This window comes from Toxorhynchites rutilus, chromosome 3 (genome assembly GCF_029784135.1).
Source record: "Toxorhynchites rutilus septentrionalis strain SRP chromosome 3, ASM2978413v1, whole genome shotgun sequence".
NCBI classification, from domain to species: Eukaryota; Metazoa; Arthropoda; class Insecta; order Diptera; family Culicidae; genus Toxorhynchites; species Toxorhynchites rutilus.
The window spans coordinates 69,331,104-69,351,475 of record NC_073746.1 but is presented as its reverse complement, the minus strand read 5'-3'; the positions used below and the strand labels follow the sequence as shown (position 1 = coordinate 69,351,475).

Genomic DNA, 20,372 nt, shown 5'->3' with positions numbered 1-20,372 from the left:
ATTATGATGCACCGTGTTTATTTTAAAATTATATTTAATGTGATTTTTGAAATTATGACACCATAATATTTTGTATTATAAATGTCTGTTCATTCTAACTACATGAAATAAATATTCGTTCGATTAATCGAATATTGAAAGACAATTGTTCGAATGAATCGAATACTGGCCCCACGATTAATCGATAATCAAATAAACGAAAAATTTAGACATCTCTAACAACAGCAACAACTTCTACATCAACAAACGAATTTAAACAACCGTCGCGATTGTCAAAAATGATTGGAAATGTCTGATCACTCACATTTCTACTACCATCATACGCCACAACCACCGCTCTCGTAACGTAAAGTTGTAAACAGAGCGATCGGCAGTGAGAGGCATTGGAACCAACCGTCATTTGGTTAGGTGTCAGAAACAAAAGAGTGAGTATCACTACTGAATTTTTGGATCTCACGTGCCGTGAGAGGAATTGAGTGACTATGGTCAGCTTTTTTGTGACATTGACGGTGATGGATTGCAGCTCTGGGTAAGGACACCAAACCGGGGAAGCATATTCCAAAATACTTCGCACAAGCGAACAAAATAGCATCTTGAGGCAATAAACATCAGTAAATTCAGATGTATGACGCAGGATGAAACCAAGCACTGTATACGCCTTAGCTGTTATAATGTTGATGTGTTCGTGAAATATTAGCTTCGAATCAATAGTAACAACGAGATCGCATATTGAATTGATACGCTCTAAGGCAACTGATTCCATGTTGTATTGATGGACTAAAACGTTACTGCAACGGGAGAAGGATATCACTTTGCATTTTTTGCAGTTAACTCGCATTCCGTTGTCGCCACACCAGACAAGCAAACGATCTATGTCGTTTTGCAGAGCAGCACAGTCATCTGGTGAAACTATGACACGAAATAGTTTTAAGTCATCGGCAAACGAAAGATTGGATGACGAGAGTAACAGGCAAAGATCATTGATGAATATAATGAAAATAAGAGGGCCGAGAACACTGCCTTGGGGTACGCCAAAAGGAATGTCGAAAGTTCTGGAACGCGAAACTCCAAAAACTTGAAGGATCTTGTTTAACCGTTGCCTGAATTCTTAGCAGGTAGTTTTTAAATGTTTCAGAAAGGAGACTCTTGTATTCCAAGTCAAGATTTCGAAGTCTAGCTCTGTCAGTTTCATTCTTCGAATTGAAATAACGATTACGCACCTTGCGGAGGTTGTTGCGAAAATTTCGTATGGGAGATTGGTAAACACCAGGTCGAGGAGTCTGTCATTTACGTTTGTGAAACCATTCATTTGTCTCAAGCCTTGAACAAACATCACGTTCGTGAAGTCAAGTTCGATGTCAGAAGGAGCATTTGAAGGAATGTATCGATTGATGTCATCGTCAAAACTCCATCGTAAATACGGAAGGTAAAAATCTCCGATTGATAGGGTACTGTCCGACTCCAAACTCTAATCTTTATAGATAGAGATAAATATAGTTCGACAATGTTGTAGTCCCGGTTATTTGAGACATCTTTGTAGAATAGAGTGTTTTTCTATCTCTTGAAATAACCGATATAGCGCCTTTTTTCTATGTTGCGTTAGGGTCACCATGAAAAAAACTGTTTTTCAGAAATGATCATTTTAATGTTTCCTCCCGAAAACACAAAAAAAAACTTTCGATTCTCTCGACTTTCTAAAGTAGGCTCCCCTTCTTATTCTACGCGAAACAAAAAAATTGTTTTACAAACAAAGGTAGTTGATTTTAAGCCATCTTGAAACGAAAAACATTAAACAATAAAAATAATATTCAGCCCGTTAGTCCCCCAATACATTTTTCTTTAGATGAAAAAAAAAATAGTGCAGTGACCTAATCAGTTATCTACGTGTATTAGTATTTTTTTTTAATATACCCAAAATCATCCGGATTTTTGGCATACGCTCACAAAATTTGCTCAGAACTCGAACGGTTAAGCAAAATAACTTAAATAAGGTAGTCGTGAATTATTAATAAACGCATATCTACTGCTGCTGAACACGACGACTAGGGTTCCGACATCGCATGAAAAAATCACAAAAATTACAGTTCGGACTCGATTATATACAGTGTCAATGAAAATTGAAAATGGTCATCTCGGTTTTTCAAACGGAGCATTCTTAACACTAGGTTTACGGGACATTTTTATTTTATTTCCTGTAATGACTTTTATCTATAGATCGAGGTAAATATAAATTGAAGTCTATTTTCTTCAAAAGTGTTGAAATATCGAAATTCTCTATGTGGTAGGGGTAGTGGAGGTAAAGTGGTCACCTGCTTGTACAGTGGAGCTGTCGCATGTTAAGATATTAATAAAAACAAATAACGCTCCCTCGGTAGTCATTCGGCCGTAGTTTTGTGCGTCTCGAAATTAAGGAATTTCTAGTGAAATTTAGTTTATTTGACCTGATATTTGCGATAAATGAACATTTTGGACGACTGTTCACATATTCTAGGGGAGGTGAACAGATGTTTTGTTCAATTTCAGCGAATGTTTCGCATATTTCGAATTTCGTTGTTTGGGGGGGGGGCAAAGTGGTTAGTGGAGGATTATTACTGACAATGTTCTGTTTTCAAAAGCTTATATACCTTATAGCCATCTGCTCCTAAAGGGGTCCCTTTTGTGGTTTTGACCCAGGAAAAATGTTCCTCCCCAACCAAAACCAAGGCTCATTTTGAAAAACGTTATGTGTTTTCTTCTACTTCTACGTATGAGAAAATTTCAATTACGATTCTAGGTGAATAGGCCTAGCTCATTTCATACATAGTAGGTACATTTCAATAATGATTTAAACAATTTGACCAAAAACAAAGTGGTCGTTTTGTATTCTTATTGCAAAATATTAGATTCGTATTTTTTTTAGTTATTCGCTTGAGTGATCATTTCGAAAATCATTTTTTTTCAAATTTTTGAACTACTGGACCGATTCAGATGATCGATATACCAAGTTAAAGCCAATAAGTTGGTCTTTTTTTCAAAAAATACAAAACGTTCAAAAAATTTGAATTTATTTTTCGTAATCATTGATTGTATTTGTTTTTTTTTAGTTTACATGGTCCGGGACCAAGGGCGCTATATATTTTATTTATTTATTTTTATTGAAAGGATCCTTGAGAAATTTTTACATAACATATACAAAAATCAAAGAGATGCGTTCTTTTTCGGTTTTGAGTTATGATTTTGACATGAAAACGAAAAACAACACATGTCTGATTTTTGGATATGTTATGTAAAAAAAGCTCTGCTTTCAGGGAAAAATATAATTCCACCCTTTGGTCCCGAGACCTTGTAAACTATAGAATTCAAATAGAATCAATGATCACGAACTTTTATGAACTTTTGAATAAAAATCATCTTTGGAAAAAAGAAAAGATTTTTCGGACACCCTAAAACCGAAATGATCAATATACGGGTCTAATATTTTGTGATAACAAACAAAAAAACTATCACTTTTCACGAAATTCTGAGAAACACTATATTGGTTTGGCATGGGATGGCTGTATATGTGTACTGCGTCAAAATGACGCGTATTCGTAGAGATAGGATATAGGATACTAGCTGACCCGGCAAACTTCATCCCGCCCAAAATTTGTTTTTGTTATCAATACCTTCAAACATTCACGTTTTCTTACTATGAGCAAGTTCATGGGTCCAATCACAGAACTGTTCATTGATTGATCTTCTAATCGACCCCGTTGAGTTTACCTTTTTTTTTTCAAACAAAACTCATCATTATAATATCAGATTATTTTCAGAGACAATTCTCGTCCAAGATTTTTCAACCACTTGCAAATAACGTGTTTCTCCGTTACATGGAATAAATGTTTTATACAGAAAATATGATAGAATAAAGGCAGACCTAAATCTGACAATTCCTTTCTCGAGTTTTGCTCTCATCAACACATCCGGCGATACTTTTTTATTGGTATAGATAGAAGAAGATATAGAAGTGCGTTCCATCTCATTGAAATCCATTTCTAGTTTCGAACAAAGATCAATTTCGCTAGCGCAAACATCAGATGGACTGACAGCACTTGTCACTATGTAATTATAGAACATATGGGAATTTAATTTTCCGAATTTTCCCTTTTTCCCTCAGAGTTTTCCAAAAAATTTCAGTTGTCATGATTGGTTGGAATATATTTGGTTGACATATGTGTAATATTTTTATGGGACCACCTCACCATTCCAGAGGAGGGAGGGGTGTCATACCATCATAGGAACATTTCTCATACCCAAAAACCCTCACATCCCAAATTTGGCTCCATTCGCTTGATTAGTTCTCGAATTATGCAGAAGTTTGTGTTTGTGTGCCCCCTGTTATTTTAGAGAGGGGGAGGAGTATCTAACCACCATAGAAACATTTATTGCACCCTAAAACCTCCATATGTCTAATTTGGTTTCATTTGATTGATTAATTCTCGAGTAATGCAGAAATTTGTGTTTAATTTGTATGGCAGCCCCTTTTTAGAGAGAGGGGAGGGGTCTCAAACTATCACGAAAACCTTCCCCGGCCCCATAAACCCCTGCATAACAATTTTCATGTTAATCGGTTCAGTAGTTTCCGAGTCCAAGACAGACAGACAGACATACAGACAGACAGACAGACAGACAAACAGAAATCCATTTTTATATATATAGATAGATTGGTGAGTTTTTTTTTTCTTTATTTCATCCATACATATCTCAGGAGGCATCTCGTCTAGGATCACAGAGGGCGGTTTTCATCATACCTCGTTCCACTTCGGTATTTTTTATCTGATACGCACAAACCAACGACCTTTACCATCATCACTCAGTAAACACTGGTGGAGTGAACAAACAATACCCAACAACCAAACAAAACGGACCTTTTCAGGGCCACCAAATCAAAGAGCTTAACGATGCCTAACGGAATCCTACGTCAACTTTGCGGTCGTGTCTCAGACGCAACCCTCCTGTGACTTTTTTCTTTTTCAGCTCAATTTACATCACTTCTTGTTTCGGCATTTGCACTTCCTCTTCTAAATTGCACTTAACAAAATACGTGAACCAATACTCACCTCTTAACTAAGAAACGAAAAGCAGTCGCTAACCCTCTGTTTGAATACACATCAATTCCATTCAGAAGCGTAAAAATAAAAGCTATTTCATCCGCTCCTCTGTCCAAAAACAAAAAAAAACTTTTGATCCGTTCAACTGCGCTAAATTGTAGAGTTCTTCTGATGTAAGAATCCAAACATGCTCACACCGATTGTTATTGAACTTCTGTCTGGACAACTTCTCCTGCTTCGTTTGCTCCCTACACGTTGTCACCTATCCTGCTTCCCTATCTCTCTTCATTTCTCTCGCTCACTCTTGGCCAATCTCGTTCCCCGGTCGTGCATGGTTGCCAAATTACCATTCATCAACTCTACACTATATATCCAATAACCTGAAAAGAACCAAACGAATTCAAGGTAATACAGGAAATTTTGGATCTCAAGCAACTCAACGCCGCTTTTATCAACGGCGGTGGTGAAGAGATGCACTCCATGATTTTCGGAGTTCATTTTGTTTATCACCATTCAGTACGAATGTGACAAAACTCAGACTGCTTGCAGAATATTGATTGCCTCCAAAAATTTAATATCAAAACTTCTGTTGCTTTTTTTTCGAGTATGTTTTGCCTCAGATAGAAAAATCATTTCAGATGTTTCAGGCTGGAAAAACTGAATTCACTATGCTACATGAAGCGCTGGAAGATTTTTATTTGATCATTCTCACTAATATCTGCGAGGAATCTGATATTGTTTCTGTGTTCAATGCTAATAAATTTTAAGATCATTTGAAAACCGGCAATAATTTTTGGGTTGTGGCATTTTCAGGGTTCTACGATGGGAATATACAAGATCTGAAGAATGAATTTCGTACAGTAAAGGTAAATTTACTTCGTAAGGAAATCATAGTTTCAGAAAACGAACATGTGCATGATTTTTGGACAAAAATTGGAAGCTCAAAAACGAATTAAAAAAAATTTTGCAACATTCTCACTACCCTCGACAACTGTCGAGCGATTTTTTTTAACATAATCAAAACAAAATCAAGCTTCGAAATCGGCTCACCAACGATACGATGAACGCTATTTTGAGATCAAAAGATTTGATCAAACATAGTGGCGGAAGCCCGAATTTTTTAATTAATTTTTTAATTAATGCAATTGAGATTCAGAAAAACTATATAGAAGCATCATCAAACACGCGAATGACTTCCAAATATGAATGTAGTATTTGTAGTGAAAAAAAGAGTATTTTTTCATGCCAATAAAGTAGATTTTTCTCTACAACGAATATTTTCGATGGAACAGATTTTTGGAAAAAAAAACAGGAAGTGGGTTATATCTATGGTATAACCGCAAGGGTACTCAGGGCCCTCATTGAGCATCTTTGTGTTGTTACAGAATAACTACGTCCACGCAACAATCATCAGCGATGGAGATCGATCCACGGTCGAAATAAGATCGATTCATCCATACAACTGCTCTGCTCTGCAAGACACATCGGGCTGCTGTTCTATAAATAACTCAACAATGATCAATCAACTGTCTCCGCTGTCCGGTGGTCCAACTGGATAATGGAAGAACAGAAAGAATACTCTTACGCCTAAATGGCTACTGTGTGAATGTACCATATGTAATGGTATAGAAGGAATACTGGCGAATGGCAACTGTGTAATGTGCTAGTTATAGATATGATAACCATGTGACATGTACACGATTAAAATTCGGCTCGGTTACAGCTAAAAAAAAAGCTAATGAGCCTTAAATAAATAAATAAATAAATTGAAATTGAATCGAAATCCATTCTGAATGAATGAATAAATGAATATTTGGGGGACTTCGAAAACGAGAGCGTTACGTTGGAGGCACAAGGTTTTATGCATCCAATATTGGATACAAAAAAACCTTGTTCTGAAGAATAATCTTCAGAAGCTTTCCTGCTAACTGCACTTGATTGACAAATCACAAAACCAAATGTATGTGGTCGCAGTATTATATGGATAGAAAACATTAAAATAAACTCTTTCGCTTGAATGTAATTTTCAATTCCAAGGGGAACAGGCAGATTATTTTGCAGCAACGGTCACTTTTTTCCAGGTTTCTTCTCGTGCGCGTGTATGTGTGTGTGTGGCGGCTGCTTCGATGTCTTCCCGGGGAACCGTTTTTCGATACTCTGATACTCTCTTTTTTATTTATTTATTTATTTATTTATTTAATTGTTATCAACAGGCTGTATTTTGCCCTAATGATTTAATGGAAATTTCTAATTTGTCCAATAAAATGTTGCCGGGCCACATTTCTCGAATAATGGAAGTCGAAACCAGATGCTACTCTGTTGAACAGACGTTGAAGGCCTAACAGTGCTGAATTGTATCCATGGTTGGTACGACGGAAAGGCACTCGGAGGAATGCGTGGTCCCGTAGAGCTCGAGGTTGAATCGAAAGGTTGATGTTCTCCAATATCACTGGGCATTCTGTCCTAGCTAATAAAACATCATACATAAATAGTGCGCGATTCACATCCCTTCGCACGTGTAGCGTATCAAGACCCATTAGTTGGCATCGACTTTCATAGCTAGGTAACTGATGTGGATTACTCCAGGGCAATCGTCTTAGGGCGAATCGAACGAATCGTTTTTGTACGGCTTCAATCCTGTTGACTCCGTTGAGATAGTGCGGATTCCAAGTTACTGAACAGTATTCCAGGCTTGAGCGAACTAAAGCACTAAACATATATCTAAGGCAGTATACATCGGTGAAATCCCTCGCGGTGCGCATGATGAATCCAAGACTACGCGAAGCTTTCCCAACTACGTAGTTCACATGTATTTTGAAGTTGAGTTTGCAGTCTAAATACACTCCTAGATCCTTCACGCAGTCGAGTTTAGTTAGCGGAGCATCGTCAAGAGAATAATTGTAACGAAAAGGATCTTTTCTTCTTGTAAAAGTAATCGTGGAACATTTGCTTGAATTCAGCGTCATACGATTATCCCCGCACCATTTTTGGAAAGTTTCTAATTGTCGCTGGAGAAATAAAGCGTCAGCTTCCGACTTAACGTGGAGAAATAGCTTCATATCGTCAGCGAATGAAAGATGAGGGCACTCCAGCACTAAATTTACGTCATTGAAGTAAATAAGAAATATCAGAGGGCCGAGATGACTCCCCTGAGGTATTCCTGATGTAGCAGAGAATTCTGCGGAGAAGCACTCGCCAATTTTGACCGTGAGGGAGCGACCGATCAAGTATGATGTGAGCCAATGTAAAACATTGCCGCTGAAGCCTAGCTTGTCCAATTTGCGCACTGTAATATCGTGGTTTATTTTGTCGAAGGCGGCGGAAAGGTCGGTGTAAATAGCGTCCGTTTGGGTCACACCATTAAACATTCCGTCAGCAATATATGTCGTGAACGATAGCAGATTCGTTGAGGTGGATCGCTTCGGCATGAATCCATGCTGATCGATAGATATATACTGCTTACAGTGAGCGAAAATCGATTCGATGACCACAAGTTCAAATGGTCACCTTGGTCACCTTCTCTTCTCCTTTTGATCGATCGGCTTTTCTGCGCTCCCTAACAGTTAAAACAAACTGATTGCGTTTCAGGTCAGGTCAGGCCAGGTAATGAATCCCTCGATCCCTCGCCGTCCAGCTCTTCCAGTAACGATTTTGTCTTGTCGATGTCCTCACGAAAAATTAATGCGGTTCACCACCAGAATATCGCTTAAGTATGCTTTTTGTGCGTGATTGAATCGAGAGAAGGTGTGGTTTACGATGGCATTTTGGAAGGCAAACTAGAGGGGAATGAACTCTCTGACTTTCGGCGACTGAGCAATAATCGATTGAAAATTATATGATTTTCGCGATACGAAACATTTTCTGTTGCGCGCGCTTACAATATTAGATACGAAAATATCCTACTGATGGGGAAGAATAATCTTCAGAGGCTTTCCTGCTAATTACACTTGATTGAAAAATTAAAAAATCAAATGTGTTTGGCCGCTGTGTTATATGGTTAGAAAACATTTAAATAAACTCTTTCGCATGAATGTATTCTTCAATTCCCAGGGGAACTGGTAGATTATTTTTCAGCAACGATTAGATTTTTCCAGATTTTCCTCGATACTCGAAGCCCACCAGTGGTTAATGCTAACTCGATAACCAGCTGTTAATAGCACTTGATTGAAAAATATTTGGTCACAGTGTTACATAGATAGAAAACATTAAAATAAACTCTTTCGCATGAATGTATTTTTCAATTCCCAAGGGAACTGGCAGATTATTTTTTAGCAACGATTAGATCTTTCCGGAATTTTTTCTCGATGCTGAATGGCATTCAAACGAAGAGTTCCGCGCGCGTGTGTGTGTGTGTGTGTGGCGGCTGCTCCGATGTCTTCCTGGGGAACCGTTTGTGACATCACTCTCCTCTTGATGGATTCCGCTCTGGCCTAAGGTGCACAAACAGGCTCTTGGTGACAGCGTTCATCCACGCTTTCATGATAAACGAAGAGCTTCACCACAACAGCGACAACATGCTCCAATCGCTGTTCAGTTATAAAGGGTGTGTCACATCAAATTGCATCACGGAAAAAACGCTGTAGAAATTTAAGTTTTAGGAATTATATTTTCAGCTTTGGTTTTATAATCAGATAAGAGTGTATAGATCACGTTGGCCATGCTTCACTGTCAATTTTTCGTAAATTTGGAAAAATGTCGTCGAACGAAAAAGAGCGTCGTGAATTAATCCTGCGCACTCATTTCGAGAATCCGGAGTTGTCACATCGGGACATCGGTAAGATGCTGGGAATCGTCCAATCCACGGTCAGCAGAGTACTAAAACGATACTTCGAGAACCTAACCATCGACCGGAAGGTGAAGAACGGCAAAAAATGGATGCTCCGTCAGTGAAAAAGATCTCAAGCGCGTAGTTAAGCAGTTTAGACGTGATCCGAGAAGTTCGGTCCGGGATGTCGCCAATAAGCTGAATTTGTCAAGTTCATTCGTCCAGCGGACCAAGCAGGGGGAGGGCCTGCGTACATACAAGGTTCAGAAGGCTCCTAACCGCGACGAAAGGCAAAACATGGTGGGGAAGACGCGAGCCCGGAAGCTGTACACCGAAATGCTGACGAAGCCGCATTGCCTGGTAATGGACGACGAAACCTACGTCAGCTGCCGGGCCTGTTGTTCTTCTCCGCAGAGGACAAATTCAGCGTTCCGGAGGAGATTCGCAAGCAGAAACTACCCAAGTTTGCCAAAAAGTACATGGTGTGGCAAGCGATCTGCTCTTGCGAAAAGCGGAGCGCCCCCTTCGTGATGACCGGCACGGTAAACGGGCAGGTTTACCTTAAGGAGTGCCTACAGAAGCGCTTACTACCACTATTGAAGCAGCACGAGGGCCCGACCATCTTCTGGCCGGATCTCGCTTCGTGCCACTATTCAAAGGACGTGTTGGAGTGGTACGAAGCCAACGGGGTCACCTTCGTGCCAAACGAAATGAACCCGCGCCGGAGCTTCGGCCAATAGAGAAATATTGGGCGATTATGAAGCAGGCCCTCCGGAAGAACCCAAAAGTTGTCAAATCGGAGGCGGACTTCAAGAGAAAATGGATTTCTGTTCAAAAAAAACTACAACCTGACGTTGTACAGAACCTTATGGACGGGGTAAAGAGGAAGGTACGAGCATACGGGCTTGGGCTCGAAGTATGAATAAAAAGAAAATGCCAAAAGTTGTTTAATAGTTTTTATTTTACTGTCTAAAATTTTCAAAAGGATCGGTCTACTGGGCGAATTTCTACAGCGTTATTTCTGTGATGCAATTTGATGTGACACACCCTTTAACTGAGTGGATTTCCGAGCGACGCTCGCTTATATACCGATAGGTGATATCAATTGACGAATTTACGCGAAGCTGAATCAGCTCATGCGACATCTACATTAGAGCTCAGAACCACAAAAGTGAGGGTGTTTGTTTATTTTACGCACTGAAAAGCAAGATTCGCTGGTGATTATTCATTTTATTTCTGTTCAGAATCATTTCAACCATTAGATGTCGTCAGTATATGGTAAGAAAGTTAGGGCTTTGTATATTTACGATGGTTTCAACACGCGATTGGACCAAAGTCATTGATAATCTTCAAAAATTTCAAGTTTGATGTTGCATACCGGTTATTGATACCTAAGTGGTGCGGGCTCAATTCACTTCATTTTCAAGCAAATTCATGCTTTTTTTCAAGCGATTTCTTGCAATAAATTCTCAGACCACCAGAGATGCCAGATTTACAGATATGTTTGTAAATTTACAGACATATCTGTAAAATACTTTTTATTTTTGTTGCAAACTTTTTGGATATAACAATATTTTACAGGTTTATGAGAAATGAGAGGCTCTATTCATCAAATCAAAGATACTTGACTCACCGTTTGACATTCTTCCATGGTTTTAATACATAAAAAGTTTTTATATTTAGTTTATATCAATACACATGACGTTAGACCTATTTTTTGAGTCATTCATTAACACTTTGCCGTCCGGCGTAACCACAGAGTTTATATACGCAAACAAGCGCCTAACTGCCGGTGTCACCACAGTGGTTACGTGCGCAAAATAGATCGCACCGCATTGATGTCGTGAGCATAGTATCGCTCAGTGGCCGACGACAATATGAAGCGGCCCTAATCGCTTCAGACATCATTATAGAGACGCTTGGAGAATGCTTCGCTCCATTTTTCCATATTTCATTGAAGCACACTTGCGCTTTGTCGTCAAGATCCAAAAGTGCATCACCCTTGTCGAAAATCGAACACTTCTCTAATTACATTATGTTGTTACCGAGTCTACATTTTTTTCCGTACATCAATTTTGTTATTTTTGTGCGAGTGAAACAAATCTCAAGTTTCCACTCGGTTCGTGGCAGTTCAACACACACGGGACATTTTTTTGATTACTCGGCGCGTAATTATTTATCGGCAGATATAGCGGGGCAACTCCAAGCGCCTCCCCAGAAATTCGAAGGTAGAAGAATTAGTTTGTAGAATTTATTTCGGAAAAATAAAAGAGTCGACAGTTGCACGCTAAAACGATTGGTCGAGTTTCAGTTGTATGAAAGAAAGCCAAGACCGTTCAGGCAACGCTACAAATACTTCAGTATCGTTTGCATTCTGTTGGTGTTTTGTTTGGTAACAATAACTTGTACACGTCAACATTTTTTATTATTTCATAAGAACCTTTGCCCTGACATCATTGCAGGCGAAACAGACGATACGATTTTTCACGATGAATGAAAAATTGTATTCATTTACAATACATATTATACAATAACTATACTACACTTCGAAATTTCATGACAGTAAGCGAACAGAGTTGAAAACCTATGAGAACTATCGATTAGATTATTAAAACATAACAGATTGTAATTTCTCGATAATGTCAAAAACCGGTCATATCTCAAAAACGAAAAAATTGCATCTCTGAAATCGAGATATGTTATGTAAAAAATCCGCAGTTTCCAAGAAAAAATATAAAAAAGTATAGCGCCCTCTAGTCCAATGTCATGAAAACAATAGAAAACGACTACAATCAATAATTGCGAAAATAAAATCCATGGCTTTCGTAAGTTCAATATTTTTCAATAAAAGGCTAGCTCATTGGCTTTCATTCGATATACCGATTATCTAAATTGATTCAGTTATGAATTTTTGAAAAAAGTCATTTTAGAAAAAAGTGCGGAACACCCTAAAACGTAAATGTGGTTCTCAAGGGGAAAAAGATTTTTGGGACCACCGGTGAACTTTGAAAAATCATAACTCAAAAAACGAAAAAATAGCGTCTCTGAAATTGAGATTGAGGGGTCTAATGTTTTGCGATAAAGAACAAAACTACCACTTTTCATCTAAATCTGAGAACCACTTTATCGGTTTCATGGAATGGTTGTATACATACAAAATATACAATAATATACAATAGACAATCTTACGTGCATTGCGATGTACAAAGTATAGATCCGCACACTTTTACATACATTTCCACATTTTCAACAGACTTTCACAGACATTTTTAAAAATCATCTGGCAACTCTTCGTTCCACTTTTTGTCGAATCGCAGGAGTAAACATTTACGTGACTGTGACTTCGTTTGTTTTTATTTCGTTCGAAATGCGTTGCTCAGTAAAAGGCTGTCCGAATACGAGCGAAAATGTTCGCGTATGATTTTATCGTATACCCTCAGAAACGTTTTTCCAGACGCGCTGGGTCGATTTTTGCGGAGACGACAAACTAGTTCCGAATAAGGGTGTGGAGTAAGTACGATGTTTGAATTATTAAAAAACAAAAGTATATCAACCTTTCATACACGTTTTCAGGATTTATTTGATAGATATACATCGTTACATTTTAACCGGAGGTATTTTACCTCGTAAGAAACCGTAATGCCTTCTCCACAATTAGACTGGTAGTTGACTCAGAAGATTACGTCCACCATCAACCCGAAGCGCAGATTGCTTTTCCGTTATATTCATCACAAGCACTAGCGGATCATAATTACGCGGATTTCATTCGGTCAGCTTCACTAGCAAAGCTGTTTTCGTGCATGTACTATCGAAGTTCGCCACTGTTGAATTTTACTCCCACATTAAAATCATGGAGTGAGCTAAGTGTTATTCGTAGGTTGTTGATATTCTGTCAGGTTCTGATACCTTGCAATATAAGATGCTCTTTCAGAGATACAATGGTCAATTAAACAATAGACGGAAAATGTAGTTCGTTCATTTTATATGTTCAATTATTTTTGCCTTTGATAATAATACCTTTTTAATAGTGTTGATTTTTTTTTTTTTTTTTTTTATAAATTCGTTTATTTTTACAGGCTCAGTTACATAAGTTTAAAGGAGCCGAAATCTTAAATATATTTTTAAAACTATATATATGAACAATTTTCTTAAATCTATGGTTAGTAATGTGGGAAACCGATTACTCGCGGTGGACTCGAGATTAGAAGGGTGACATATTTTTCTCAGGAAAAGGATGGGGTATAAGGAAATTATTACAATGTTGATAATCACACACACTCAATTCTTAAATCTATTCGTACATCAGTTGTGAATTTACATTTCATTCTTCTGTTTATAGCAAGCGGACCAATTACTCACAAAGGAAGAAATGGAGGGTATAAGGATATAAGGATAATCACACACGAACATCGATAGATTTAAGGAAAACATATATTTGGGACATGTAATCAAGGTCTAACCGAGCCAACACATCTCTCACCGGCACATTGGGCTGCCTTCCTCTAGCCCGAAGGGAGTTCTCTAAATTCGATCTGGCAACAAGATACACCCCACACGACCAAACAACGTGTTCGATGTCGTGGTAACCTCGGCCACAAACGCAGATATTGCTGCCGGCCAGATTGAAACGAAAGAGTAGCGCGTCTAACGAACAGTGATTGGACATGAGTCGGGAGAAGGTGCGAATAAAGTCCCGACTCAAGTCCAGACTTTTGAACCATGGTTTGAGGCTAACCTTAAGGATAATCGAGTGAAGCCACCGGCCCAATTCATCTTCGTTCCATTTGCGTTGCCAGTTAGCGATGGTATTTTTACGGACTAAAGAGTAAAATTCATTGAAGGCGATTTGACGCTGATAAATATCGCCTTCAATCGCACCTACCTTTGCTAATGAGTCAGCCCTCTCATTACCCGGAATTGAGCAATGAGAAGGGACCCACACAAAGGTAATGACATAACAGCATCTGGATAAAGCACTCAAAATTTGTCGTATTCTCTCAAGGAAGTACGGCGAGTGCTTTTCCGGCCTCACTGAACGGATAGCTTCGACAGAGCTAAGACTATCCGTTACAATGTAATAGTGTTCAACAGGTCGTGAGGCGACGCTGTCCAGCGCCCAATGAATTGCTGCCAATTCAGCAATATACACTGAGCAAGGATTCTGAAGACTGTGTGAGGTGCTAAAAAATTCGTTGAACACTCCAAATCCTGTGGACTCATTTATAGTGGACCCATCAGTAAAGTACATATTATCACAATTGATACCCCTATATTTTTCATCGAAGATCGTTGGAGCGATCCTCGATCGTTGGTAATCTGAATATCCATGGATATCTTGCTTCATGGACAGATCAAAATGCACAGAGGAATTGATGTAGTCAGGGAAACAAACACGGTTGGGAATATACGAAGAAGAAACAACCTGCATGGAGATGAATTCATGATATGAACTCATGAATCCGGAGTGAAAATTTAGCTCGATCAGCCGCTCAAAATTTCCGATCACCAATAGGTTCATGACCTTACACCGGATGAAGAACCGAAGAGATAATAAATTGAAGCGATCTTTTAGTGGGAGTAGGCCTGCCAAAACCTCGAGACTCATGGTATGCGTTGAGGGCATACATCCCAACGCAATACGGAGACAAAGATACTGAATTCGCTCGAGTTTAATTAAGTGTGTTTTGGCAGCTGATTGAAAACAGAAACTGCTATACTCCATCACTGAGAGAATAGTTGTTCTATACAACATTATAAGATCTTCGGGATGGGCTCCCCACCAGGTGCCGGTAATTGTACGGAGAAAATTTATTCTTTGTTGGCATTTTTTACTCAGATACCTAATATGGGCCCCCCAAGTACATTTGGAGTCGAACCAGACCCCAAGATACTTGAATGACATAGCATGAGTGATCGGTTTACCCAAAAGTTGAAGCTTTGGTTTTGCTGGTCTATGCTTCCTAGAAAAAACCACCATCTCTGTTTTCTCCGTGGAGAATTCGATCCCTAGCCCAATGGCCCAGGTTGAAAAATTGTTCAAAGTATCTTGTAAGGGTCCTTGCAGGTCGGATTCGTTTGATCCTACGACAGACACCACTCCATCATCTGCAAGTTGTCTTAGGCTGCAATTTTGTGTAAGGCAATTGTCGATGTCGCTTACATAGAAGTTGTACAAAAGGGGGCTTAAACATGAGCCCTGGGGGAGGCCCATGTAAGAGACCCGACTTACTGCCGAATCTCCGTGAGAAAAGTTCAAATGCTTCTCACAAAGCAAGTTATATAACATATTATTCAATAGAGGCGGCAGACCCCGAGAGTGTAATTTGTCTGTCAAAACCTCTATTGAAACAGAATCAAAGGCCCCCTTTATGTCCAAGAATACTGAAGCCATTTGTTTTTTTCCGGCGTAAGCCATTTGAATTTCTGAAGAAAGCAACGCAAGACAATCATTCGTCCCCTTGCCCCTGCGGAACCCATATTGTGTATCTGAGAGTAGGCCATTCGTTTCAACCCATCGATCAAGGCGAAACAAGATCATTTTCTCCAACAATTTCCGTATACAAGACAGCATTGCTATTGGGCGGTACGAATTGAAGTCGGACGCGGGTTTTCCGGGTTTGAATAGCTATAACTCGTACTTGTCTCCAATCATCTGGAACAATATTATTCTCCAGAAACCGATTGAATAAATTCAACAAGCGATGTTTCGCCACATCAGGGAGGTTTTTCAGCAAGTTGAACTTAATTCTATCCGATCCCGGAGCAGAATTGTTACATGAAAGCAGAGCAAGAGAGAATTCTACCATCGAAAACTCGGAATCAAGATCGCACCTATCTTGTGGTATATCTCGAACAATTTTTTGCACAGGAGCGGAATCAGGACAAACCTTCCGTGCAAAATTCAAAATCCATCGATGTGAATATTCCTCGCTTTCATTGGATGAAGAGCGATTTCTCATGTTTCGAGCCACTTTCCATAATTTTTTCATTGACGTTTCTCGTGACAAACCTCCCACGAAATTTCGCCAATAAGCACGTTTTTTCCCTTTGATCAAGTTTTTAAATTGATTTTCAAGGTCCAAATACGTCTGAAAATTTTCAGGGGTTCCACGTTTCCGAAAAGCTTTGAATGCGTTCGATTTATCCTGATAAAGCTTGGAACATTGGCTATCCCACCATGGATTGGGAGGCCTTCGACGAATAGTGGAGCCTGGGATGGGTTTCGTTTGAGCGCGAACCGCGCTGTCATAGATCAAACGAGAAAGGAAGTTATACTCCTCCAATGGAGGTAAACCATCTCTGGAATTGATGGCTAGAGCAATCGCGTCCGCATATTTTTTCCAGTCAATGTGTCTTGTGAGGTCATATGCCATGTTTATAGATTCAGAAAAATTCGACCCAATGGTGATGGAAATTTTGATTGGCAAGTGATCACTACCGTTGGGGTCCTGAATTACATTCCACTTGCAATTTAACGATAGTGAATTCGAGCAAAGCGAGAGGTCAAGAGCACTTGGGTTAGCAGGAGGTTTAGGTACACGTGTTGTTTCCCCAGTGTTCAAAAGTGTCATATTGAAGCTGTTACAAAGATCATATATCAACAGTGAACGATTGTCGTCGTACTGTTCCCCCCAGGCAGTTCCGTGAGAATTGAAGTCTCCCAAGATCAATCGTGGCTCAGGAAGGAGTGAGCACATGTCAACAAGTTGCTTGCGGCTAACCGCAGCTCTCGGAGGCCAATACAAGCTGACAATACAGAGGTCTTTTCCTCTGATGTTTGCATGACAAGCAACAGCTTCAATCCCTCCAATAGGTGGAAGGTCAATTCGAAAAAATGAGTGGCACTTATTGATCCCCAATAGCACCCCTCCATATCTGTCATCACGGTCCAAGCGTATAATATTAAAATCGTGGAAAGAGAGATCATCTCGCGAAGAAAGCCAAGTTTCGGACAGAGCAAAAACATCACAATTGAAGTTATGAATTAAAAATTTGAATGTATCCAATTTAGGGATAAGACTACGACAATTCCACTGTAAAACAGTGATATCTCCGACCTCTCTATTTGAATTAGACATCAAGAGAGATAATCATTGCAAGGAGGGGCCATGTTTGCATCAATTGTTGCAAAATTGTCTTTAATACTGGAAGCATTGATATGACAATGGTTCTGATGGAGTCGGAAACATTAAAGCATGTGAAGATTTGAGCCACAAGGTCAGTCAACTTTATAAATCCCGATTGGGAAGTTGAACTGGTCGGTAAAATAGGGACAGTTGGGGTTTTTGATGTCCCTTCGAGTGCTGGGTCGTTCGAAGGTGAATTATTCCCACGGAAGCCAGGAGGAACCTGATTTTGCTTGTCCGCTGCACTCGATTTTTTAGGCATGCTAACAGAGGGTATAACCGGAGGGGCTTGTCCTTGAACTTTGGGAGTGGTCACATTTTTGCGCCGGGGATTCCCTTGGAAGATGTACGGTGTGCCCTCGTTAGCTGTATCCGCTTCCATTTCGTCAACTGGCAGCGAAGCGAAGACATTGTTTGCGGTTAAAGGTTGTTGCTGTTGGGCCAATGGAGAAGCGCCCTTCAAAATTTCCGCAAAAGTGCGCTTCGAGCGTTCCTTTAAAGAGCGCTTCTGCTTCTCCCAGCGACTCTTGTAAGTTTCACAAGCCGAGAGCACGTGCGGATTTCCTCCGCAATATGGACACTTTTGCTCAATCGCACTGCAGGATTTGTCCACATGTTGCTCTCCGCAAGTGGCACAGCGCTCCTTGTTGGCGCAGTAAGCTGCTGTGTGACCAACTGACTTGCATTTCAGGCAAGTCATGGGCTTTGGCACGAAGAGTCGCAGCGGTAGCCTCAATTTGTCCACCATAACGTAGTCAGGGAGGGCGGAGCCAGCAAAAGTGACTCTAAACGAGTCGGACGGCATAAATTTCGATTCTTTCCCTTCCTGGGAGACTTTGCCGAGTTGTCGGCATTCTAAGATTTTAACCTTAATCAAAGGCAGCTTTTTAAATCTGCCATCTCCTTCCATAATTGATTTGCACGTCAGACCCGTTTCGGTTATCACCCCCGAGATTTCTACGTCATGGGAAGGCACGTAGACACGATATTCCAGGGTAAACCTCTGGTCGACGACAATACCGTTTGCGTCTTTCCGATCAGCTACGACAACACGCAGTTTGGTCGGTCTAACCTTCGAAATTTCTGTCACGGAGGAGTATCTTGCCAGATCTTTCATGATCTGAATAACATTAAGTGCTTTTCCGTTTGGCTTAGGCCTGAAGAAAACAACCCACGGACCAGTTCCAGGTGCATCTTCAGGATAGACCTTGACACGTGGAGAGAAGACAACAGGAGGAGAAGGAGATGACGAGGATTGAAGGGGATCGGGGACAACAGGATGGGGAGGCGAAATCTGAGCTGGGGTAGGAGCGAGGGGGGTTGGAGAGGAGATATTTGCAGGTTTTTTAGAGGGGGGCTTGCTAGAGTTAGCAGACTCGTCCCCGGACGAAACATCCTCTGATGTAGGAATGCGTTTAAGTGTCTTCGCTGTTCCTTTATTTGTTTTTTCAACCAGAGGGGAGTCATCATCAGAGATCTCCATATCTGGAGATCCTCCCCCTCCTTCTGCCATTCCGTAATTGGTACCTCTAATCACAATGCACCCAGTGCTGATGAACTGGCAACCGCTGCTTGCTTCTCAATCGGAGCGCTTGAGCGCTCGGCACTATCACACACCACTAAGAAGTGATGCTCTCCTTCACACTGCTGTAAGTGAACAGCGAATCGCGCTGGTATTGTGTGCGTGCAACTGAGCACCGATGTCCGACTTCGATTGCGATGGCGACAAATCGGCGAAAACTGAAAGCCGGCTGGCCTTGCCAGGCTTTATGATTCTACTTTTCTGACTAATTCCGAGTTCACACTGCGTTTTACGATATCTCGAACAGTTCGAAAACGCGCGAAAAAAGCACACCCGGGCGATAAAAAAAAAATAACAGCCAACGGTAACCGAAAACAATGCTTTAACGGAGACGCTCACAGCACATGACCTGTTACTCGAAGCTTATGCCGAAGAAAAATGAATAGTGTTGATTATCATAAGAAAAATAACACTCCCGATCGTTGGATCTTTTTTGACAGCCGTTTTGATTCAGTTCGCAATACCTAGATTGATACTATGGATAATTGCGATGAAATCGATATAATATCAAATTGGCCGATATCATTGATTATGTAAGGGCCGATACCAGAAGGATTTGCAGTATTTTTAGTGCAAAACACCCTATTCATCGTTTACTTAGTTGAAAAAAATTAAAGTTACAATACTTATAACAAGCCATTCCTCTTAATACACATAGCACATTGTAAAATGATGATTTTCTAACCTTTTCAGCGTGGAAAGAATACATGAAACCGGGAAATTTGAAGATAAATTCTGATTTTTCTAGAAAATTTGAACGAATTTCATACCAAAAAAAATGGGTGGGTTATATCTACGATATAACCGCAAGGTTGACGTGGGACTACCTT

The 20,372-nt window shown here is 40.0% G+C and overlaps 1 protein-coding gene across 3 annotated transcripts in view; it reads right to left on the bottom strand.

Moving 5' to 3' along the window:
* LOC129780331 (lachesin) overlaps positions 1 to 20,372 on the bottom strand; it is a 497,636-nt gene that overhangs the window by 64,495 nt on the left and 412,769 nt on the right. The gene's annotated exons all lie outside the window — the stretch shown is intronic.